This window comes from Narcine bancroftii, chromosome 11, assembly GCF_036971445.1.
Source record: "Narcine bancroftii isolate sNarBan1 chromosome 11, sNarBan1.hap1, whole genome shotgun sequence".
NCBI classification, from domain to species: domain Eukaryota; kingdom Metazoa; phylum Chordata; class Chondrichthyes; order Torpediniformes; family Narcinidae; genus Narcine; species Narcine bancroftii.
In genome coordinates, this window is record NC_091479.1 from 56378145 (window position 1) to 56403161 (window position 25017).

Below are 25017 nucleotides of genomic sequence, written 5' to 3' on the forward strand. Positions count from 1 at the left end.
GAACCTACCCCACAACAATGTTACCCTCCCCTCCCTCACACCAGTACCCTCCATTTTTCTTTAATTCCTGTCCATATTAAAATCCTTTTCATGCCTTTTTTGGACCAGCCTCCGCTAGTACCCCGACAATGCATTCCAGCCACCCACTACATTCTGTGTGAATAAAATGTACCCCTCACGTCTTGCATAAATTTCCCTCAGCTAACCTTATTTAGACGTCCTCTGGTATTCTCGACCCAGGAATGCACACAATATTCCATGTGTGGTCTGACGAGAATTTTATACATCTGCAACGATACCTCTCGGTTTTTGAACTCAATCCCCTGACTCCTGAAGGCCAGCACACAATACACCATCTTAAACTCCCTCTCAATTTGCACAGCAACCTTGAGTGATACATGGAGCAGGATCTAAATATTTCTCTGTCCTGCACACTGTTCATAATCCTGCCATTAACCAAGTGCTCTGCCCACACATTCTTGTAATCCGCATTCAATAAAGATATTGGTCTATATGAAGCTACTTTTAATGGGTCTCCAACCTTCTTTGGAATAACTGTTATTCGTGTCCTTGAAAATTACTCTGGAAATAAACCTGGACCAGTTGCTTATTTAAGTACATCTGATTTACAGGATTGAACTCCATCTGTCACTTCTCTGCAAACTGGATGACCTATGACAACCTTCTACACTGTCTACAACATCTCTACCTCTGTGTCATCCCCTGACGTACCCACCCTTCCACTCCCATCATCATTCATAAAAATCACAAAGAGCAGGGGTCCCAGAGCAGATCCCTTTGGAGCGCCACTAGTCATTGTTCCATCTACTACTACCCTCTGTTTTCTGCAGACAAGCCAATTCTGAATCCACACAGCCAAGGCTCCATGGATCCCATGCCTCCGGACATTCTGAATGAGGTCTCCGTGGGGACCTTGTCAAGCACCTTACTAAAATCCTCGTGCAGCACATACAGACCTTGACCTTCATCTATTTCCTTTGACACCTCCTCGAAAAACTCAATTTGACTCGTGAAGCAGGACCTGCTCCTCACAAAACTATCCATGAGTTTGCCCAGCATGTTTGGGCATTGCCCTTGGCCCCAGAATCTGCAGACTTCCTGGCCAGTTCCTCCCTTACCCCTTCCCAGAGCTTCCGCATCCATTAGAACATCAAGCATTGCTGCCCAGTACAGGCCCTTTGGCCCATAAAGGCTGTACTGACCTTTGTAAATGTTCTCCACAACCATTACCTGTACCACACCCATAGGAACATAGGAAGAGGGAACAGGAGTAGGACAAAAATGGCCTATCGAGCCTGCTCCGCCATTCGATATGATCATGGCTGATCTAATTTATGACCTAACTCGACCGACCCTGCCTTCTCGCCATATCCCCAAATTCCTCTATCATGTAAAAATTCTGTTCCCTCACATCCACATGCTCGTCTCAGAGACTTTTATATGTATCTATTCTACCAACCGCTACCACTTTCTCCGGTGACGCATTCAAAGCTCTCACAACTCTCTGCATAAAAAAAATCTCCCCTCACCTGAAGCGGATGCTCTCTGAGATTTGCACCTGACACTTTAGGAAAGGTTTCTGGCTGTTCATTCCATCTAAGCCCCCCACAATCTTATTTAGAATAAGTTATTAAGCTGTGGAAGGGGCAAGTTGGGAGAGGGAGGAGGGGAGAGAGCTGTTGGGGGAGGGGTGAGAGCTGGTGGGGAGGGGACAAGGCCGTGTTGGGGAGAGGGATCAGGACCGCGTTGAGGTGGTGAACGGACAGACATGGGTGGATCTACCTGCCGAAATAAAGGAGCAATAAGAAGGCCATCTCGGGATCTACCAGCATCTTCTGGGGCTTGATGTCTCAATGGAAAACCCCCTGAGGATGGAAGTAGGCCATGCTCTGCTACAGCTGGTACATGAACATCTGGCAACACAACGATATAACATGAACCACTCTGCCTCCACACTTGCCGGGTCTATATCCTGAGGGTAAGGGGAGGTGGGTGAAGGGCCCCTCCCTGCCAATCAACATCCATCCTCATTATCCTCTCCACCCTTCTCCCCTCACTACCCTTTCTCTCCTCACCAATACCCATTGAGACCCTCATGCACCCTTCATCAATATCCAGTCCCCAGCGAGACTCAGCCAGTAAACTCCTTCATATCCTCCAACCCCACCATCCAAGCTTGCCCCAGTGGACAACTTGACCACCCAGACCCACAACCACCTTGATGTAGATCATGGGAATGGGCTGCTTGGCCTTGTTGAAGTGCTGGGCCATGCAGTGAACCGTCTCGGGAACATCGTCCAGACCCAGATTCAAATAAACCTCCTCTTTCTCTTGGACACAATACAAACATGTCAGCTGGATTTACCCTACAACACCCAGTGCCTCTCCCAACTGGAGTGCCAGCCCCTCCTGCTCTCTGTAGGCCTGATGCCCCCACTGCTCAACACAACATTGCATGAATCCAAGGGCTCAGCGAGCAGAGCGTCAACAGGCCGTAGTGGACCCGTCCGCTGCCCCATCATTCGGCTTCTGGTGAGACTGCACAAAATGTGCAGCTCTGACCGCCCTCCCTCGTGAGGCAAGGATTCACCGGGAGAGAAAAACCATTGACGTTTCGAGATGAGAAATGTTTGCAGCCGGGTGTTGGCTGGGGTCGAACATGTGGAGGCTGAGTTGTTGGGACGATTCAGAGCAGGCGTTGATTTGGAAGGGCACCAAAAGGTTCTGGGGAAGTGAGTTATGTGGGAAAATACATTCGTGAAATGAATTGGTGAAACAGACTGGAGGGGCTGAGTGGCCGAATTTGGCGACCTTGTCTTGTGGTCTTGGCTGCTGCTGTCTGGAGTTGAAATGGCAAGAGGTCATGAGTTAATGGGTGAGGAGCAGGGCAGCCAGCGTCAAGGAGTCGGCACTGGTCAGAGGGGCAGGATGGAGGCAACAGAGGGACTGCAGCGAGACAGATCGATTGAAGGAATGGGGAAGGTAGCAGCAAATGATATGCATCAGAGTGAGGGTGGGGTGGGTGCAGGTGGATCTTACCTTGACTACAGAGGAGTAGAAGTTGAGAAGAGGGACGATGATGGTGTGATCCAACTTTCGCACGATCTGCAGTTTGAGGTTCTATGGCGAGAGAGGAACATCAGCAAGGCTGGGCGATGGGTCGGGGACCTGAGGGGCGACTTGTCCAAGTTGAGGGGGGAGGCGGGGAGGAGATTCGTCAAGAGGTCAGAGGTGGGGAACTCCAAGGGAGGCCGAAGTGGGGGACTTTTCGAGAGTCAGTTGGGGGGACTTTTCGTGTCGCTGGAGTGGGGACTCGTCAGGGGGTTCAATGAAGTATCATTTCAGTTTTTATGATTGTTTTCCCAGCTTCTACTAAACAATTAATTTGCAGAAAATCTCTGATATTTGCCAGGTGTGTGTGTGTGTGTGTGTGTGTGTGTGTGTGTGTGTGTGTGTGTGTGTGTGTGTGTGTGTGTGTGTGTGTGTGTGTGTGTGTGTGTGTGTGTGTGTGTGTGGGGAGGGGGGGTGCTGTTGTGGGTTTGTGTGACTTTCTCTGTTTCCAAACCCCATGGCCTCTGTCAGATGCTCCTCTTTCCACCCACCCTTCAAAAATGTGTTTGGGGTGTTTGTCAATTGGGTGTAATGGTGTGAAACGGGCTCATGTGTCGCAAGGGCCTGTGAACGTGCTGTAGGCCTAAAGTTAAATATCAGGGTGTTCCATTTCCACACAACTGCTCCTCCCCCTCACCTTGAATCTCTTCTCCTGCAAGATCTTCTTGATGGCAATCAGCTCTCCGGAGTCCACCAGCCTTGCCTGGTCCACCACACCGAAAGATCCATTGTCGATGATTTTAACATCTGTGCAGGACACCACCTTGGGGACGTTGGGTCCATGACCCGGTGTGGCCACCTCTGTTGTGGCCTTATTGCCATGTCCTCTGGGGCAGAAGCAGCAGCATTTACACACCCAGAGGGTACACAACAGGTCATTTATCCCAACCCAGCCTTGCTGTCCAAGTTAGTCTCTACCCCTCCCTCTAACTCCCTTCCAAGGTTCTCCTAAATGTCAGAATTGATCTTCTGTTGGTTCGTTCCAGCCTCTCAGTAGAAATATTGCCACCCCAGGTCCCTCTTTGATCACTCTCCTCAGACTGAGGCCAGTTCTGCAGCCATTCACTTTGTTTACAACCCTCCCTCCATGGGAGCACGTCCCGGGGAGATGAAGCACCCTGAACCCCACCACGGGTTTAGCAGAAGCCCTCCACATTCCCAGAAGCTCAGCAACACCGTGATCTTCCATGATGCAAGCGAGACCTCGTCGCATGAGGGAGCAGGTGATGCGGAGAGAGCCCCACGCTTCACCGCTCAACTCTGCTGGGTCCGCCGCAGCAGAAACACTTTCTAGCACCTTGATCCAGGTCCACTGGGGGAAAGAATCCTATCCCGGTTGGGGGGTGTGGGGGTGTATGCAAGGGTGGAAGGGATCTTGTAACCCGGGGGGGGGTGGGTGGAGGAGCGGTCCTGTCTCTCAGTGGACAGATCCCATTCCAGGTGGAGGGGGAGCTCTGACCTATTTCTGTTGAAAGGTCTACTTTCCATCCCCCTCGCAACTTCTCTTCTCCCTCAGACACCTCACACTCTCCCCTGCCCCGATTCCTCTACCACACTCTCATCCACCACCCAACACCACCCCCATGGTTTCCCCAGTGCCTTCCGTCCCCTCGCACCCCATCCCCCCAGCTCAACCCTATGTCCCCTACCTCTGATCCAATCTCCCTTGACATTAGCCTGAGGTGCAACCCCATTCCTTGGTTCTCCACTCCACTCCTACAGACCCCATCCCTGTATTCCCTCACATGCCATTGTTCTCCCCTCCCCAGTCCCCTCCAACTGCCTCATAAAGTGCCCTGCACTCAGGATGGGGAGAGGGGATTAAATGCAGCCTCCATTCTCTCCGCCCACACTGGGTGAAGGATGGTGCCAGAGGAGGCTCTGTCCCAGTCGGGGAGCCTGTAACAGGCTCTTTATCTCACCCATGGGTGCAGGGTGCATTTAAACACAACCCTGTTGATCAGAGGGTCCCTGGGATGAGACAGCGTCCTACTCCGACACGTGGGCCAGAATACCCTTCCAGGAGAGGCATCTTTCTCTTGTTGCTGTGCCATGACACGACTCAGCTATGGCTGCCCCATGCAGTGACATCATCGCCCCCTCTGTGTCATCATCTCCCCCCTCTGTGACACCTCCCCTCTCTGTGACACCACTAGTGTCATGGGCAGGGACATCCAACCATTTAAATCCTCCTCAATTTCCCCAAGCAAGGGGAGAATAATTCAGCTGGTCTAAATTACTCGTTGTTATCTATTCTAACTCCTAGACATTTGATTCCATTTTGCCTCCACATTTGTTGACTATTTTCTTGACATTGGCTCTAATCCCCCTTCCTAAGTGACATGATTTTGCACATATCCCAAAAGAACTTATACCCAGAGATCTCCCCATAGTCCTCCAGGGTGGAGCACAACTTGGGCAATGAGTGTGTCGGGTCTGACAGATATATCAGAACAACTTCTGCAATTAAATTGATTTCATGCTCTTCCTGGCCTGTTCTGAAACCTTTAATGCCTGAATCCTGGCAAATGGCCTCAGCTAATCGCTCCATGGCCAGTACAAACTCACTCACTGGGAGTGTGGGGGGGGAGTCTGACCTTGATCGGCATGCCTGTTGGCTACCTCTGTCCCTCTCATCTCGACATCACTGGCTCAGGTTGGGGGAGTCTGCGCTGCCTCCTGCAGTGCACAGCAGCGCTGCTGGACCACCTTTATCTCCTTATTTTCCTGGGCCCTCTCCAAATCTTTCCTTTCTATGATCTCACATTGGTTTCTCAGGAGAAACACTGGCAGCCAAAAGGAACCCTCTGATTCCCCTTAGATTTTGGGAACCCCGACTTCTTGAAATGGGACAACACGTGGTGACCTATTTTATCAAGATGTGGATCCAGGAGCTTGGACCAGTCTACCAGTTTGCCGTGGTCCGCCAGCATGCTTGCCAAGCTCCCCAACCCTGCACTCTCGTCAGTCCACCCGCAGATCTTGTTCTCCCTGCCTGCACTAGATTTCCTGTCCCGATTCCAAAGCATCTCCTCTGCAGCTGTTTTCAGTCGGAACTCGAAGGACCCTGCTCACTGCACCAATTATTATGTGTGTGAAACTGATTCGAGGGTTCCCAAGGGTAGCGAATTTGAACACAGTTGTCTTTTATTGACACATGTAGTGAAGTTGCACGAGGCGTAAAAGACACACACAGACACAACCTCGCCGGATTAATTGATACACTTGCAACCACTCATGGATAGAAGACTTGACAATTAACTTTTCACATACGATACCTTGAACAGGTCATTCATTCACTCATTGATCTTGGATGCCTGTGGGTGGTAGGGGATATGCAGGTGGCCCCAAATACTTGGCATCACCACCCATTGCTGGTCAGACATTACCCGATAGGGTATTCCACATATGGAGCACGCTTAAATGGTGCTTGGTCGGCCCGCTGGCAGGACATCCGAGTATGTGCTGACCATCGTGAGAACATATCACTTTTTATTTTGGCAAGGGAGAGGCCTGATATGGTCAATTTATCAGACTTGGCCAGCTCCCGAACCCCAGCGAATGTGGCCCTTGGTTTTAATTGCTGACAAATAGGGCATTTGGCCATCACAGTTCTTGCAACATCATGAGACCCCCAGATCCTCTGTCCATCATAGTGCCCCCATATGCCCACATTTCTGATGCACCAATGCTGCCAAGGCTCCGGGGTCTCTCTGCTTGGGGAAAATAGTGGCAGAGCATATTTTAGCAGCTCAGTCCACAGTGGCATCGCGTCAGCTTCAGCGGTTTTCCTGGAGGTGTGTCCATCCACGTGGTGGACCCTGACTATTCTTTTGTTGTTCCACCTCTCAGAAGATCTGCCAGTGCTGTTGTCCTCAGAGCAGGCAGCCATGGATCTGCCTCCCTGTCTCCTGACGCCGACCCATCCACACTGACCTGCTGTTTGGCACAGCCCAGAAATCCTGTTGCACTGATCGGAAAAGAGGCTCCTGGGCCTGCCTGGTTGTCCCTTTTCGGATCAGTGCCACAGCTGCCAGCTTGGACAGTTGGCTCTCCCCTCCACCTCACCCTCTTGTGTCAGTACTTTATCTGTGGTGGGCTGGAGCGCTCCCATTTTACACCGTTGTTTTTTGCACATCCACCAGCCGGAGCCGTCAGTAAACCAAGCTTTTTCCTGCTGTCCAGCATCGAGGGTGTTGAACGGTTTGCCCCAGGCCATGGTGCCAAGCTCTTCTCGGGGTCATTCAAGTGGGAGGCTGTCACTTTCGGACAGGACATGATCTGTTCTTGTAAGTGGCTCAGCCCTTCGGGCCCGGCCTCTGTGCGGTCTGCCATGTACCACTTCTTCGGTCCGCTGTGAGTGGCATCCGCAGATTTAACCCATCACATGTTGGGGAGGTGTGGCTGGAGTGTGACTGTCTCTGCTGCCATCTGGTTCTCTGTGGTGAGCAGGCAAGCATCTGACACTCAGATGGGGAGTTGCGGGAGGCAGCTTCCAGGAGGGAATTGAACCAGAAGCTGTGTGGGACTCGGCGACCTTGCCTCTTTTGCTCGAGGCTCCACTAGGCCATTGTCTTCATGGCAGAGACAAGTCATTCAAAGGGTCTTCCAGTTTTGAGGTGTTGGGGGGTGCTTGTGGTCAGTGGCAGTGGTGTTCAACAGCGTGTTTTACCATTTAAGAAGCCATTTGTTGTTCAGGTCGTCAATGAAGCGGAGAGTTTTTTTTCTGGGCAACATTGTACAGTAGATGGAGGGACAGGGTGAGATGGGGAATATGTTGGCACCAGTAACCCAAAAGACCCACAAACCTTTGTGCCTCAACTTGTTGGTGGGCACCACAATGAGGATTTTGCTTTGAGCAACCATTGATATTTCTCTGCTGCCTGGATGCTCAGGAAAAAGACTGTTGGACTAGGACCCTGGACCTTTTCCAGGTGGTGCCTCCCTGGTGCCAGTGTCTGGGGTGTTGCTGCTGGTGTCCAAGACATCCTAAAGTGGTCCAGAGGTTGCGGTACATGGAAATACCAATGACATAGGGAGGAAGAGGGAAGAGTTCCTGAAAAGTGGGTCCAGGGCGTTTGGTGAGAGCTGAAAAGAAATAGCATGAGGGGAGTCATGTTGGGATGACTGTCTGGGCCATGCGACAGTGAGAGCAGGAACAGAATGAGGTGGAGGATGAAGGCGTGGCCTGAAGGTGTGGGTAAAGAGCTCCTTGAGGGCATCCTATTTGCTTTGCTCGGGAGGCTGATGTCAGAAGTCGATGAGCCTTGCTGCCATGTCCTGATGAGCAAGAACATCATGGAAGAGTAATGGATGTCATCAGCGGTGATCTCTTGGAGGTGGAACTGGTCCTTGGCCTGTTTGAACCCCACGTGTGGCTGCGACATCCAGAACATTGACAGCTTCAACCAAACCATCTGAAGAGCCGCCTGGACCGTGATCTTCACGTCCAACTGAAGGGCTGGGTCCTGCTGAGGTCACCACTGTAGCAGACACTTCTGTTGAGGAGAGAAGTGGGAGAGGGTAGGATATTGGGGATGGGGGTGGGGGGTGGTTTCTTTATTCTTTCTTTTATAGATGCCACACATTAGATGAGCATTATTATTAATTGTGTGAATTTGTTGTGGTTTTAAGTTTATAAATATTTTTTTAAAATGATCGGCAGGACCACGAGTGGCAGATAGGATCATGGGGACACTCTCCCCCCAACCCATCCACCCCAAATATCAATGGGATAAACCGGGTTCATTGTCAATGTCGTCGAGGATCCCTTCCACCTGCCCACAGCATTTGGCAGCTCTTCTCATCAGGAAAGAGGTCGAGGAATATCGGAGCCAGTAGCACCAGGCCCAGAAACAGATTCTTCCTGCGAGCAGTGGAAATGGAGAATGATGGATGACCGGATCAGACAAAGACTCCATGACTCTGCTATTGATTCAACAGAATTTATTTCTTTTTTGGGAGGGACTGCACGTGTATCATTTGTCTCTCTGTGCGTAGGTCCCGTTGTGTGTTTGCAGAGGTTTCCACCATGAACACAGTTTCCTCGGGTTAAATTTGAACGGGTACAGAGGAGCTTTCCTAGATTGGAGAATGTATCTCATGAAACAAAGTTGACTGAGTTCGGGCTTTTCTCTTTTTCACCCCAAAATTAACTTTATTCTAAAATTATTGACCAAGAGGACAACTGTTCCATGTCTTTTCTCATCCTCGTGTTGCATGCCTATATTCCCTTCACTGCACACGTTCTCTCTTTAGCATCATTCCACCACTTTGACACCTTGTGGTTACTCCCTGCACTTTGTGGTTGAAGGGGTTCCCCTTAGTCTCCTCCTCTCAAGACCCAGAGGATTAGAGTCCTTCCCGACAGCGCCCTCGTGTTGGCTGCGCCAAGCCTCAGTGCATCTCTCAGCAACCTGGAATAGGCCGGTGGGCAGCGTTCCCTCACCCACATCTCCATGTGCTAAAAGACCAGCAGGTTAACGTCGAACAGTTATGCCCTTCGGACCTCGATGTTGCGCTAACCTATCAATTCCAAGCAAAATAAAAACTTGACCGTTCCTCCTTCATAACCCTCCATTCTTGCAATGGAGGGAGTGCAGAGGCAATTCACCAGGCTGATACCTGGAATGGCAGGAATGACTTATGAGGAAAGATTGCGCAAATTGGGATTGTACTCGCTGGAGTTTAGAAGATTGAGAGGGGATCTCATAGAGACATATAAAATTCTGGCAGTACTGGACAGAATGGATGCAGATGGGATGTTTCCAAGGATGGGAAAATCCAGAACACGGGGCCATGGTTTGAGGATAATAGGCAAACCATTTAGGACCGAGATGAGGAGAAATTTCTTTACCCAGAGAATGGTGAATCTGTAGAATTCATTGCCACAGAGGGCAGTAGAGGCAGGTTCATTAAATATATTTAAGAGGGAATTAGATCTATTTCTTCAGTATAAGGATATTAAAGGTTATGGAGAGAAGGTGGGGACGGGGTACTGAACTTTAAGATCAGCCATGATCTTGTTGAATGGCGGAGCAGGCTCAAAGGGTCGAATGACATACTCCTGCTCCTATCTTCTATGTTTCCTCCATTCATGTGTCCAAGAAGCCCTTAAATGCCGCTAATATTTCAGCCTTCATCACCACTCCTGGCAAGGCATTCCTGGCATCCACAACTCTGTGTAAAAACAAGTACCCCTTATATTGCCCCTAAACCTTCCTCCCTTTACTTTGGGCTTCTAGTGTTTGCTTCTCTTATCTGGGATTCAGGCAGACCAAAGGGCATCTTTCACTGAGATTCTGGTCTTCCAGCAGTTCTGGATGTCTGTCTCTGGATGCTCTGCTCAGGGGACCACCCCGCAGTATCTCATCAAGTCCTAGTCTCTGTGTCAGCAGGAATTCCATGCTGACCACTGCCTGATGGCCCTGTGGTCAATAGTGTTTGTCTATGCAACCATTCCCATGAAGGTGATGGGGCAAAGTCCTGCTGACTAGGACATTGTGTGGCATCAGGGCCAGACCAATCTTTCACAACACCTCAGCCAGGTAGAACCTCAGTACATAGCGGCTTTTGGTGCCCTTGCACTTTGTTTCCAAGCACAGCCATACACAATAGCCATGCTGGTTAGGGTTATGCCCCCATTGATTGACGACGTACATGGTCCTCCAGACTCTATACATTTTGGACCCCCACATGAATAGGAAATGTGTTTTGGGAATTGACAGGGTGGAGGTGTGGGGATGGGCCACACCTGCCTCACGTGCAGCAGTACCAAGAGCTCCTTGCACCTGATGACCAGGTTCCACCGGATTGACAGAGTTGGGCATCTCTGTGGTTCTCCCTGTCTCCTGGAACTGGGGGTCTCCTTACAGCTCCCCATCTCCTTGAGTTGGTACTTTGTTCTCCACCATCACCACAAGACAACCAAGACCCCTGGATGGAGGGCAGAGTCGCAGAGAGATCAGTGAGAATACGGGTAGTTTCAACAGGGTGGGGTCCATCCTGATGCCTGATAACAGGAGGAAACCAATGGGGAAGGAGGATGCAGGGCATTCGATAGCAGGTGGGGCAGGGTGTAGACATGGCAGCTGACTGGAATTGTCAGGGGGATACTGAGACCTGGGAGAGGAGGGGAAGGAGGGTGCAATTGTGTTCTGACGAGAGAGTGCTGAGGGAGAGGCAACATGAGTGGAACCTCAAGGCAAGGGACCCCTGAATTTTTTGCAGGGATGGGCTCTGTAAATAGACTCCCAGATATCCAGCAAAGAGCATCTTTGTCCCCCTGCCATCAGGAAGGAGATATGGAGGAATAAAAGCAGAGAAGCCAGGGAGGGAAATAGCTTCTTCCCACAGGCCGTGAGATTGACAAGGCAACATGAGCTTGATGGGAGCTAAGAATGAAAAGGTGGAGAGGAATATGAACTGATTACAACAGCACAGCCAGCAGGAGAGTGGGGCCGAAGGACCTGTTTCTGTGTTGTCTATCTGGACCAGCCTTTTAAGTTCAAGCTTTAAAAGACCAAACAATTTTTAAATTTAATATCAACGGTATAGAATGAATCAAGAGACAAGATGTCTGTCCAGCGGCAAGCGTCGAAGGGACTTCCTGAAACGGAGGCTCTGAAACGACAGGGAGTTTCTGGCCGGAATGAGGTCCGGCTTCCTCTGGAAGGAGGAGAGGAGGCAGGGATAATGTGGGGGAAGGGGTGCCTTCCTACATTCACCTCCCATTTCCTCTACACCGTACCCCTCCTCATTTCCCTGCCCATTCCCCTCCCTCATCACCTCCACATTTCCTGTGCCCCGCTCGCCGCCCACGCTCCCCTCCCCAACCTAACCCTAACCCCAAACAAACCCTAACCTTAACGTTAACACTACCGATACCTTTAAACACTACACCACATCCCCAACCCTAACTCTTATTTCCACCCTGTCCTCTAACCCTATACCTACGCTGTCCCCTAAACCCAACCCTAATCTTACCCAACTTTCCCTAACCCCAACTCACACCCCACCTCTACCTCCTACTCCTACCCCCTTCCCCTAAACTTAACACAAGCCCACTTCCCCGAACTCTAAACCTAACCCTAAACCTCGACCTAACCCGAGCCCACATCTCCTAACCCTAAACCTAACTGTACCTCTACCCGTCCCTGACCCTTATCTTAATTCTACCCACCTTCCCCAACACTAAGCTAAACCCTACCCCTATCCTCTATACCTACCCCCTTCCCCTAACCCTACCCCATTCCTGCACCCCCTACCACGACCCCATTACCTACCCCTACCCTCTCACTACCTCCCTTTCTCCTACCCCCTTCCCCTATCCTTCCTTTCCCTAAATTAGGGGTAGGAAGGGAAGGGGAGGGGAAGGGGAGGAGGGGAAGGGTAGGAGGTGAAGGGGAGGGGTAAAGGAGAGGGGAAGGGGAGGTGAAGGGAGGAGGGCTAATTTTAGGGCATAGGTGTGAGGGTAGGTGAAGGGGAAGGTGAGTGGGAGGGGGTTGGAATGGAGGAGAAGTAGGGGAGAAATGGGAGGGGAAGTGGGTGAAGGGATATGGAAGAGGTGGTGAATGGAGTTCGCAGGGCCAGAGGGAGAAGGGGACGGGTTCAGGCCATCATGATGTTGTCCGTCCTCTGTTCAGCTGGGATGCAATGTTCTTCTGGACTCTTGTCTTGTCTCTGAGATCGCTCCTTCTCCTGGGAAGAGAAATACGAGTGAGAGAGATGCCGTCTCCGAGGCCTGATCACGATGACTTTGGAGGGCCCCAACTCTTCCCCCATCACCCCCCTCCCTACCCCTGCACACTAGGGCCTTTCCCTTCCTCTGCTTTACCTGAGGAAGTGTGTTATGGAGAAAACCACAATCTATATCTGCAGAGCTCAGAGTACCGTGTCTCCATCAGGCAACACCCTGGTTCACCACAACATGGCAGCAAGATGCTGGACAAATCATGGATGGATCAGTCGAGTCCCTTCAGCTGACCCATCTGAACCTACCCCACAACAATATTACTCTTCCCTCCCTCTCACCAGTACCTTCTGTTTTTCTTTTATTCCTGTCCCTATATTAAAATCTTTTTCATGCCTTTATTGGATGAGCCTCCAGTACTATCCCTGGCAATGTATTCCAGCCACCCACTACATTCTGTGTGAATAAAATATGCCCCTCACATCTTGTCTAAAGTTCCCTCATCTCACCTTATTTAGACGTCCACTGGTATTCTTGCCCCAGGAATGCACACAATATTCCAAGTGTGGTCTGACTAGAATTTTGTACATCTGCAACGTTACCTCTCAGTTCTTGAACTCAATCCCCTGACTCCTGAAGGCCAGCACACAATACACCATCTTAAACTCCCTCTCAATTTGCACAGCAACCTTGAGCGATTTATGGCGCAGGATCTAAATATACCTCAGTCCTGCACACTGTTCATAATCCTGCCATTAACCTAGTGCTCTGACCTCACGTTCTTGTAATCCGCATTCAATAATGATATTGGTCTATATGAAGCTAATTTTAATGGGTCTCCAACCTTCTTTGGAATAACTTTTATTCGTGCCCTTGAAAATGACTCTGGAAATTAACCTGTGCCAGTTGCTTGTTTAAGTACATCTGTATTTACAGGATTCAACTCCATCTGACACTTCTCTGCAAACTGGATGACCTATGACAACCTTCTACACTGTCTACCCACCCTTCCACTCCCATCATCATTCATAAAAATCACAAAGAGCAGGGGTCCCAGAACAGATCCATTTGGAGCGCGACTAGTCATTGTTCCATCTACTACTACCCTCTGTTTACTGCAGACTAGCCAATTCTGAATCCACACAGCCAAGGCTCCATGGATCCATTGCCTCCCGACATTCTGAATGAGGCCACCGTGACGACCTTGTCAAGCACCTTACTAAAATCCACGTGCAGCACATACAGACCTTGACCTTCATCGATTTCCTTTGACACCTCCTCGAAATACTCAATTTGACTCGTGATGCAGGACCTGCTCCTCACAAAACTATCCATGAGTTTCCCCAGCATGTTTGTGCATTGCCCTCGGACCCAGCATCTGCAGACTTCCTGGCCAGTCGCTCCCTTACCCCTTCCCAGAGCTTCCGCATCCATTACAACATTAAGCATTGCCGCCCAGTACTGCCCAGTACAGACCTTTGTGAACGTTCTCCACAACCAACTAACCCTTACCCGTACCACACCCATAACTATGGGTGGATTAAATATCCAATTAACTTCTTTCTGAAATAATGCATCATTAATTTGATGTTGATTCCAATTTTGAATAACTTTTCATAATTCTCGATCAGCTCCTTTTAAGTTAGATCCATTATCAGAACATAATTCTTTTACTTGACCACGTCTAGGAATAAAACGCCAAAGAACATTAATAAAAGAGTCTGTATCAAGCAATGACGCTACTTCAATATGAATTGCTCTCATAGTCAAACACGTGAAAATAACTCCATATCGTTTTTCAACACTTCGTCCTCACTTTACTTGCAAAGGACCAAAATAATCAACTTCCACAGATGTAAATGGGAATTCATCAGGTGAAACTCTCTCCTGTGGTAAATCTGCCATTTGTTGTTGTCCAGGTTTTCATTCCCTCTGTTAGTCACAAAGAGATGAAACCTCATGATTTCATTATTAATATATTTAAGCACTGATGTTCTATCAGTCCAAAACACAGGATCTGCTAACTCCATCTGTAATTCTCTTCTTAACATAGCGTCCATTTTGCTCGCCATAGTAGCATCAGTCAATTCCATTCAAGGTCTGGTGACTGACTTTAATGGAGCCACTCTGGCTTTTCCCATTACAAATCCACCATGTCCTCGCACTTGGTTATTTCACAGGACTCAGTAACTGACAGGATCAAAACCATCTTCACTTACATCAGAAAAATGGTGTAACTGAGCAAATGTGGCCACTCCAAAGTCTGTTAACTTCAAAACTTCCAAGTATTTGAAGATGCTCAATCCAATTTCTCCAATCTTGTGCGATGGATTCTGGATTAGTTTCATCCCATCCAAATTTTCTTCTGCACAAAACTGGTATTTGGCCGGCCTGACCATTAGGCCGAATTCGGCCAGTCGGGAGTAGAGGGTGTGCAGTTGAGACTTGTGTTGTGCCCAGTCTCTGCTGGTGACAAGAATGTCATCCAGATAAATGAACACGAAATTCAAATCCCTGTGCACCATATCCATGAGGTGCTGGAAGGTCTGGGTGGTGTTCTTGAGCCTGAAAGGCATGCATAAAAATTCGAACAAGACGAAGGGGTTGATGATAGCTGCTTTGGGGATATCCTCGGGGTGCAACAGGATTTGCACCAGATCGACCTTGGAGAATACTCTCATGCCATGCAGATTGGCCGTAAAGTCCTGAAAGTGAGGGATGGGGTAACGGTCAGGTACTGTCGTGTCATTAAGCCGTCGAAAATCTCTGCAGCGGCACTAGCCACTGGAGGCTTTTGGGACCAGGTGGAGTGGCGAGGCCCAAGGACTGTCGGAGCTATGAATGATCCCCAGTTCCTGCAGACGTGAGAACTCCTCTTTCGCTCTCTGGAGCTTATCCGGCGGGTTTAACAGTAATGTACGATAAACTGAGCAGACACTGTGACAAAAGGTTCACAGTTTGGAGAATATTTAACGGTGATATACGGTAGACATTGGCAGATACTGTGACACCGAGTTCACAGTAGCGAGAAGGTTTAACAGTAATGCACGATAAGCTGTGGTAGATACTGTGATACCAGGTACACAGTTGGAAGAAGGTTTTAAGGTGATGTAATATTAACTGTGGCAGATAAAGTGACACCAGGTTCACATTGGGGAGAAGTTTATGGTGATGTACAGAAGACTGATGCAGATATGGTGACACTACATTCACAATGAGGAGAAGGTATATCACTGATGTACAATAAACTGTGGAATATACTGTGATGTACAATAAATGGTGGCAAAAACAGTGAAAAATGGGTCAATGTGGGGAGAATTTTAATGGTGATGTACAGTCGACTTTGGCAGATACTGTGACACCGTGTTCACAGTACTGAGAAGGTTTAACAGAGATGTATGGAAGAATAAGGCAGATTCTGTGACTCCAGGTTTACAGTAGTGAGAAGGTTTAAAAATGATGTACAATAAACTGTGGCAGATTCTGTGACTCCAGGTTTACAGTAGTGAGAAGGTTTAAAAATGATGTACAATAAATGTGGCAGATTCTGTGAAACCTGGTTCACAGTGGGGAGGAGGTTAATGGTGATGTACACTAAACTGTGGCAGATAGAGTAACACCAGGCTCACATTGAGGAGAAGGTTTACTGGTGATGTACGGTAAACTTTGGCAGATACAGTAAAACCAGTCTCACAATGGGGATAAAGTTTAATGGTGATGTGTGGTAAACTTAGGCTGATACTTTAACACTAGGTTAACAGGGGGAGAAGGTTTAACGTTGATGAACGGTAGACTGAGGCAGAAACTGAGAGACAGCATTCACAGTAATGTGAAGGTTTAACAGTGATTTACTATAAACTGTGTCAGATACTGTGACAAGATGGCACAGAGGGTAGGCGGGTGGTTCGACCCTTCCCCAGTTAGACTATTAAATGCTTGATTTTAAAAGTTGTAAAAGTGATTTAAAATACTGATAAAAAAAACTGAAATAGTGGAGGATTGAAATGGCTGCAAATGTGAAAAAATCGAAAACTCAGTTTCAGAAGAAATTACCTTACAAATGTGTTGAATAATTGAGGCCGAGTTCAAGTTGAAGCAACGGAGTCATCGACTGGAGTCCCCAAGCCTCAGAGGACTCCTGCCCGGCTTCTGCAATCGCAAGATGGCGCCAGCTCAGCGATGATTTTGGCAGTTTCGACTCGTGCGCTCATGAACACAGGCGTGAGTGTGGGTCAGCTGAGCGAGGACAGGCCCGTGAGCCTGCAGCATTGCCTGGTGGTCCGGGGGAGTGCAATGTAGCATCAGAAGATGCACCTGCGCAGTCGGTGCCCTACTGGGCATGCGAAGTCTGTTGAGGGTCCACGAACCTTTGGAGACGATGTGGGCTGTGGGGGAGCCTGAGCGACAGTGAGCTGATGAGGTCGGCACGCTGTTGTCGGGTGACCAGACCCGCAGCCATACTGGAAGAGGACTTACTGCTTTGGAGGAAGAAGAGAGCCGTCAGCCTCAAATGGAGGTGATGAATGCTGGACTGGATTCTGTGTTTCCTATTCTGGAAGTGATTGCTCAGCTCATGGAAGATATGTCAAATATATCAATGCAGATGACTCATCAGATGACTCAAGGATTTTCAGAAATGAAATCTAAAATGAACACTGTGTGTGAAGAAATAATTTTTATGAAGCAAAATATTAATGTAGTTAAGAGTGATGTTACGAGATGGACACGATCAGTGGATACTGTGCAAGATCATTTTAAAAAGATTGAGGAGGCTTTCTTGAATGCAAGAGTCAAATGGAGTGTAATAGAGAAAAAATGGAAATAGTGGAAGATCCTTTTGTAGATTGGAGGATTCAGAAGAAGGAATTATTGAAGAAGTTTGGCTCATTAGAAAACCAAAGTCGTAGAAATAATGTTAAGATAGTAGGTCTTCCGGAAGATATGCAAGGTTCGGATCTGGTGAAGGTTTTGAAGAAATGGATCCCAGAAGTGTAGGGCAGGTAATTCGTTCCAGATGGACTGGAATTAGATCGAGCGAACAGAGCATTAAGGAAGAAACCATTTCCAGGCCAATTACCACGAGCAGTTTTGATTCGCTGTTTTAAATATCAAGACAGAGAGATGATCCTCCGATTGGTGGTGCAGAAAACACGGCAAAATCAGGCTCCACTGATGGTTCAAAATAATAGGGTTTTTTTAATGCAGATCTGAGTCAAGAAATTATCAGAAGAGACTGAGAATTTAATTCAGCCTAAGAAGTACTGTGGCGAAAGGGATATAAATTTGCTTTTCGTCATGCGGCAGTATTGAAAGATTTTATGGGAATTTTCAATCTCAGTTTTTTGAGAATGACCACGATGCTTTAATATTTGCTAATTCATTGCCAGATGGACGAGGAAATGGACGATCGTCACCATTGTCACCGAAGGGAAGGGTCAATGGGAATGGAAATGGGAAGATTGGAAAATATGGAAAGAATGGGAAAAAAGTTGAATTGACGCAAAGTCTTCTCGATATTGAAGATCCGGAACAATCAGTGGGACTGGAATCACTGGGTTGAATGTTTTTGTTTCAGGACTTTGTGAAAGTCTGACTGGGGGTGGGTGACACTGAGTCCTTTAGTCACCTGCCACTTGTGCACTTCACCACACCCAGATTTTTAGGGGGCTACTACTTTTGAGTAGCTTGTTTTGGGATTGATTTTTCTCTTTTTATGGCATTTTTAAATAGGTGTGGATTAGAATACAGCAAGACTTAGAAGGGGAGTATTATTTTATAGTAGGATTCACATTTGTGAGAAGGTTTAACAGTGATATACCCATGAACTGCATCAGATACTGTGGCACCAGGTTCACAGGGGGAGAACGTTTAACAGTGATGTACGGTAAATTGAGATGGATACCGTGTCACAGGGTGCACAGTGGGGAAGAGGTTTATCAGTGATGTACGTTAGCCTGCTATCACTTCCTGAATGATTCATTCCAGACATTCCCCACTTTTCTCTTGCCTCGCTGACCATCTTGTTACTCTGTACCAAGAACAACGGCTGATCACCCATCTCCTGGCTCCTCACCACAGAACCTCTCGAAGGAAGAGAGGAGACTTAATAGAAGTACATAAGATGACGATGGGCTTAGATAGGATGGAGAACCAACACCTCTTCCCTGGGGCAGCAACAGCAAAAATCAGAGGGCACCTGTTGAAGGCAAGTGGAGGAAAGTTAAGTGGAGATGAGAAAGGCCAGATGTTATTTTCCACAGAGTGTGGTGGGTGCCTGGAATGCATTGCCAAGGGTGGTCCTTTGTCTATAGGACCCTGGTCAGACCCCAGTTGGAGTACTGTGCTCAATTCTGCTCACCTCACTACTGGAAGGATGTGGTGCAGAGTAGGTTTACAAGGATGTTGCCTGGTTTTGGGAACGTGCCTTGTGAAAGCAGGTGAGTGAACTCAGCCTTTTCTCCTTGGACTGACGGAGGATGAGAGGCGCCTGATAGAGGTGTTTAAGATAATGAGAGGCATTGATTGTTGGATAGTCAGAGGCTTTATCTCTGGGTTGAAGTGGTTGCAACAATAGGACACGGGTTTGGAAATCTACTGAGGTCATCTAAAAGGTCATGCTGACCCTACAAAGAAGTGAAGGAATCATTCTAGACAGATTTCAATTCCAAATCTACCCAGTGTGGACGATCAAATTTATCCAAGTAATAAATCCAAAAAAAATCAGATAAGAAATATTAAGTGCCCAATAGTAAAATCAGACTACCATCCTTCTTAGGTTTCTGGAAGTGAAGCCCAATCTGATGCCTTCACCATTCCAAATATAATGGTGTGGTAAACTGATGTCGTGCTGTGATTGGGTGCTGCTGACAGGATATGCCTCCCAAGACGGATCCTACCCATAATTCTTTGTTTGCTCCCCATTCCACTCTGTCTCGATCAGTCAATGAGGGTGACGGCTGTAAAAGCCCATCAGTTTCACTTCAGTCTTATGCGATTATTGATGGTGCATCAAAGATTAAATCTTCAAATCAATATCATCAAATTAAGATTTCAGAATTAAAATTTGGACAGCTTGAAATAGGTTTCAAACTTTAAATAATGTTATCATTTTAACAGCATTAATACGGCCAACCAAAGACAAAGTCAACAGGGCCCATCTAGTAAAAGATTGCTTCACAAAAACAAATAAAGGAGCAAAATTTAATTTAACCAAATGTTTAAAATTTCTGGTGATTTTAACACCTAAATAAATAAAATGCTCTTTAACAATCTTAAATGGTGGAGGAGTCACGTGATGGAGTAGTGGCCGGTCAGGGAATTCCAGCCCTCTCCGGAAAAGTTGAAAAATAAACACACAAAACACAAAGGTACAAGAATAAAAATTAAAACAAAGTAAAATTAAAGGTGAGAAGAAAATGGCAGCGAAGAGAGAAAAGTCGAAAGCAACGGGAAGAAGAGAAGAAGAATGAACGTGGGAAGAAGAAGGTGAAGGCCTTACCTGTCTGAGGAGGCCCGCCGTGGAGAGAGAAGCCCGCTCCCTAAGGTCGGTGGAAGTCCCGAGCTTGGGACTACAAAAATGGCTCGCGGAGCCGAGTAAAAGTGCGCAACCACACATGCGCGATGCGCATTAAAAAAAACACACTGATGGGAGGGGGGAACAGCTGAGGAGTCGATGACCACAGCTGAGAGTGACAGCTGCAACACAGCAACAGGAAGAGAACACAGAAAACAACGAGAACAAGAAAGAAGAGAGCAAAAAGAAAACAAGGAAACAACAGATGGCCAACCCAGAGGAAGAAGAAGAAGAAGAACATAGAGAAATGGAAGAAGAAGGGAAAGGCAGGACAATGGATACATTTTTTTTTAAAGAATATATGGAATCAGTAAAAGAATGGCAATTACAAGAATTTAATGAAATGAAAAGAAGAATTAAGAGTGCAGAAGAAAAAATGAATAAAATAGAGATGGTCATATCAGAGATAGGAAAAAGAGTGGACAATGTGGAAGAACGAGAAATAATCGTAGAAATGGAAGTAGAGGACTTAAAAGAAAAATTAGAAGAATCTAATAAAAAAGTTAAAGAGGCACATGAGCTGTTAGCTCAGAAGATAGATATAATGGAAAACTATAATAGAAGAAATAATATAAAGATAGTGGGCCTTAAGGAAGATGAAGAAGGCAAGAATATGAGAGAATTTATAAAAGATTGGATCCCCAGGGTCCTAGGAAGACCAGAATTACAGGAAGAAAAGGAAATAGAAAGGGCACATAGAACACTAGCCCCGAAACCACAGCCGCAGCAAAAACCAAGATCCATTTTAGTAAAATTCTTAAGATATACAACGAGAAAATATATTGGAGAAAACAATGAAGAAAATAAGAGAAGACAAAAAGCCAATGGAATACAAAGGTCAAAATTTTTTTTTCTATCTAGACATAAGTTTTGAACTCCTGAAGAAAAGAAAGGAGTTTAATACAGCAAAAGCGATCCTATGGAAAAAAGGATATAAATTTATGTTAAAGTACCCAGCGGTATTTAAAATAGTTATTCCAGGGCAATAAAACAGACTATTCTCGGATCTGGAGGAAGCATGAAAATTTGCAGAACAACTACAAAAAAAGCAGAGAGATGAAGACATGTAATGAGAGAACAGAGGAAATAAGGAGGGATTAAAAGAGTGACCTTTTATATATGAAAATTGAAAACTTTTCTGGGTGTGGCTGGGTGGGGAGGAGTTACGGTAACTGCAAAATCAGTTGATGCTTGCGAGTGAATTCGCAAATCCAAATGGAGAGGGGAGATGTGGTTGCCCGACAAGGGATAAAGGGCAACTCAGGAGGGGGAGGGGAGAATGGGGTTAAAGAAATTTTAGATAGGAGAATAAGGGAAATGTTTGATGTTTTAGAAATGTTGTCTTATAAAGTGTTCACAACAAGAAAGCAGAAATGGATAAGAAGGAAAGGTGATGATGAGGAAACGAAAAGGGAAGATAAACAAAGTATGAAATGGCTACGTTGAACTATATGACTTTAAATATTAACGGAATACATAACCAAATCAAAAGGAAGAAACTGCTAAATTTACTGAAAAAAGAAAAAAATTGATATAGCATTCGTGCAAGAAACACATTTAACTGAAATGGAGCATAAGAATTTAAAGCGAGATTGGGTAGGACATGTAACAGCAGCGTCATATAATTCAAAAGCTGGAGGAGTAGCTATATTAATCAGTAAAAATGTACCAATTAAAATAGAAGAGGAAATAATAGATCCACCAGGGAGATATGTAATGATAAAATGTCAGATATACTCGGAGTTTTGGAATTTACTCAATGTAGATTCACGTAACGAAGAAGATCAAAAATTTATGCAAGATATTTTTTGAAGATAGCAGACATGCAAGGGAACATATTAATAGGAGGGATTTCAACCTTAATTTGGATTCAAATATGGATAAAACTGGGAAAAAAATTAACAGAAAGAACAAAGTAACCAAATTTATAATTAAATCGATGCAAGAAATGTAACTTTTGGATATATGGAGGAAACAACACCCAAAGGAAAAGGAATATTCATATTATTTGGGTAGACATAAAACATACTCAAGAATAGACCTATTCCTGTTATCAGTTCACATGCAAGACACAGTAAGAAAAACAGAATATAAAGCTAGAATATTATCGGACCATTCACCCATGATATTGACAATAGAGTTAGAGGACATCCCTCCAAGAATGTATAGATGGAGATTAAACTCCATGCTACTTAAAAGGCAGGATTTTAGAGAATTCATTGAAAGACAAATTAAAATGTACTTTGAAATAAATACAGAATCAGTGAAAGATAAGTTTATACTATGGGACGCAATGAAAGCGTTCATCAGAGGGCAAATAATAAGTTATGTAACCAAGATGAAGAAGGACTACAATCAGGAAACAGAGCAGTTGAAAAGGGAAATAGTAAATATAGAAAAAGATTTAGCAATGAAGGAAGACACAACTAAAAGAAAAGAATTGGCAGTTAAAAAAAATAAAATATGAAACACTACAAACATATAAGGTGGAGAAGAACATAATGAAGACAAAACAGAAATATTATGAACTAGGGGGGAAAACGCACCAAATTCTAGCATGGCAGCTTAAGACAGAACAATCTAAGAGAATGGTATTGGCATCAAGGAAAAAAGACAAACAAATCACATATAATCCAACAGAGATGAATGAAAACTTCAGAGAATTCTATGAAAAATTATACCAAACTGAAAACGAAGGGAAAGAAGTCAAAATAGATGAATTTTTAACTAAAATTGAACTACCGAAATTACAAATAGAGGAAGAAAATAAATTAACAGAACCATCTGAAATAGTAGAAATACAAGAGATAATAAAAAAACTACCAAATTATAAAACACCAGGAGAGGACGGATTCCCAATAAAATTCTATAAAACATTTAAAGATTTATTAATTCCTCCCCTCCTGGAAGTAATCAACCAGATTGACAAAACACAAAGCTTACCAGATTCATGCAAAACAGCAATAATTACAGTAATACCAAAGATAGGGAAAGATCCACTCGCACCAGCATCATATAGACCAATATCATTACTTAACACAGATTATAAGATAATAGGTAAACTATTAGCAAACAGATTAGCCGATTATGTACCTAAAATGGTAAATCTAGACCAAACTGGATTTATTAAAAAAAGACGAACAACAGACAATATTTGTAAATTTATTAACTTAATTCAAGCAGTAGAAGGGAGTAAAGCGCCAACAGTAGCAGTTGCTTTAGATGCAGAGAAGGCCTTTGACAGAGTAGAATGGAATTATTTATTCAAAGTATTGCAAAAATTCAGTTTACCAGAGAAGTATATTAATTGGATTAAAACATTATATAAGGGGCCATTGGCGAAAGTGACAGTAAATGGATATATATCAAAGCAATTTAATTTAAGCAGATCAACAAGGCAGGGATGCCCACTATCACCCTTATTGTTTGCGTTAGCTGTAGAACTACTAGCAGAATTGATAAGAACAGAAAATAAAATAAAAGGGATAAAAATAAAAGACAAGGAATATAAAATCAGTTTATTTGCAGATGATGTTATAGTATACTTAACAGAACCAGAATTGTCAATAAAAGAATTACATAAGAAATTGAAGGAATATGGAGAAGTGTTGGGTTACAAGATTAACGCAAATAAAAGTGAAGCAATGCCAATGAATAATGCGGATTTCTCAAAATTTAAGAAGGAATCACCATTCAGATGGCAAATGCAAGCAATAAGATACCTAGGTATACAAATAAATAAAAACCTCGGCCATCTATATAAACTCAATTATTATCCACTAATGAAAAAATTACAGGACGATTTAGAGCATTGGAAAGATTTACCACTAACACTAATAGGAAGGATAAACTGTATTAAAATGAACATTTTCCCAAGGATACAATACCTATTTCAGGCACTGCCAATACACTTGATAGAGAAATTCTTCAAGGAGTTAAAGAAAATAATAAGGAAATTTTTATGGAAAGGTGGGAAACCGAGGATAGCACTAGATAAATTAACAGAATGGTATAAACAAGGAGGCTTACAACTGCCAAACTTTAAAAATTATTATATAGCTGCACAATTAAGATACCTATCAGATTTTTTATCAAACAAGGGAAAAGCCAGATTGGACAAGATTAGAACTAGATAAAATAGGGGAGAAGATACCTGAACATATATAAATGGGATGAAAAATTGGTACAATGTAGGAGTTCTCCAGTATTACATCATCTGCTAAATATTTGGAAGAAGATTCATGTAGAAAGGAATAAAACAAATTACCAATTATCAAAACTAATACTGACGCAAAATCAGTTAATCCCTTTCCTTTAAAGAATGGGACAAAAAAGGGATCAAAAGAATAGAAAATTGTTTTTCAGGAAATAAATTACTATCCTTTGAACAAATGAAGGATAAATATAACATAACTCAAGATACAGTGTTGGCATACTACCAACTGAGATCCTACTTGAAGGACAAATTGGGAAGCAGTCTGAGGTTACCAGAGGGAGGTAATTTTTAATATGTGATTACAGATACAATGATAATCAAAAGATTTATAACAAATATGTATATTAAACTGCAAGAAAAGGAGAATGAGGAAACAAATGGTAAAACTAAACAAAAATGGGTACA

The 25017-nt window shown here is 45.2% G+C and overlaps 2 long non-coding RNA genes across 3 annotated transcripts in view; both read right to left on the reverse strand.

Moving 5' to 3' along the window:
• The window catches only part of LOC138745463 (uncharacterized), a 61445-nt gene extending 56262 nt beyond the window's left edge, over window positions 1-5183 (reverse strand). For both annotated transcript variants that reach the window (XR_011346281.1, XR_011346280.1), the window contains exons 1-3: window positions 5055-5183; window positions 3770-3959; window positions 3061-3141 (exon numbers count right to left, since the gene is read on the reverse strand). This is a non-coding gene — a long non-coding RNA (uncharacterized lncRNA). The remainder of the gene's footprint in view (window positions 1-3060; window positions 3142-3769; window positions 3960-5054) is intronic.
• A 7245-nt stretch (window positions 5184-12428) lies between these two features.
• LOC138745465 (uncharacterized) overlaps window positions 12429-25017 on the reverse strand; it is a 49489-nt gene continuing 36900 nt past the window's right edge. Inside the window, exon 3 of the long non-coding RNA XR_011346283.1 lies at window positions 12429-12831. This is a non-coding gene — a long non-coding RNA (uncharacterized lncRNA). The remainder of the gene's footprint in view (window positions 12832-25017) is intronic.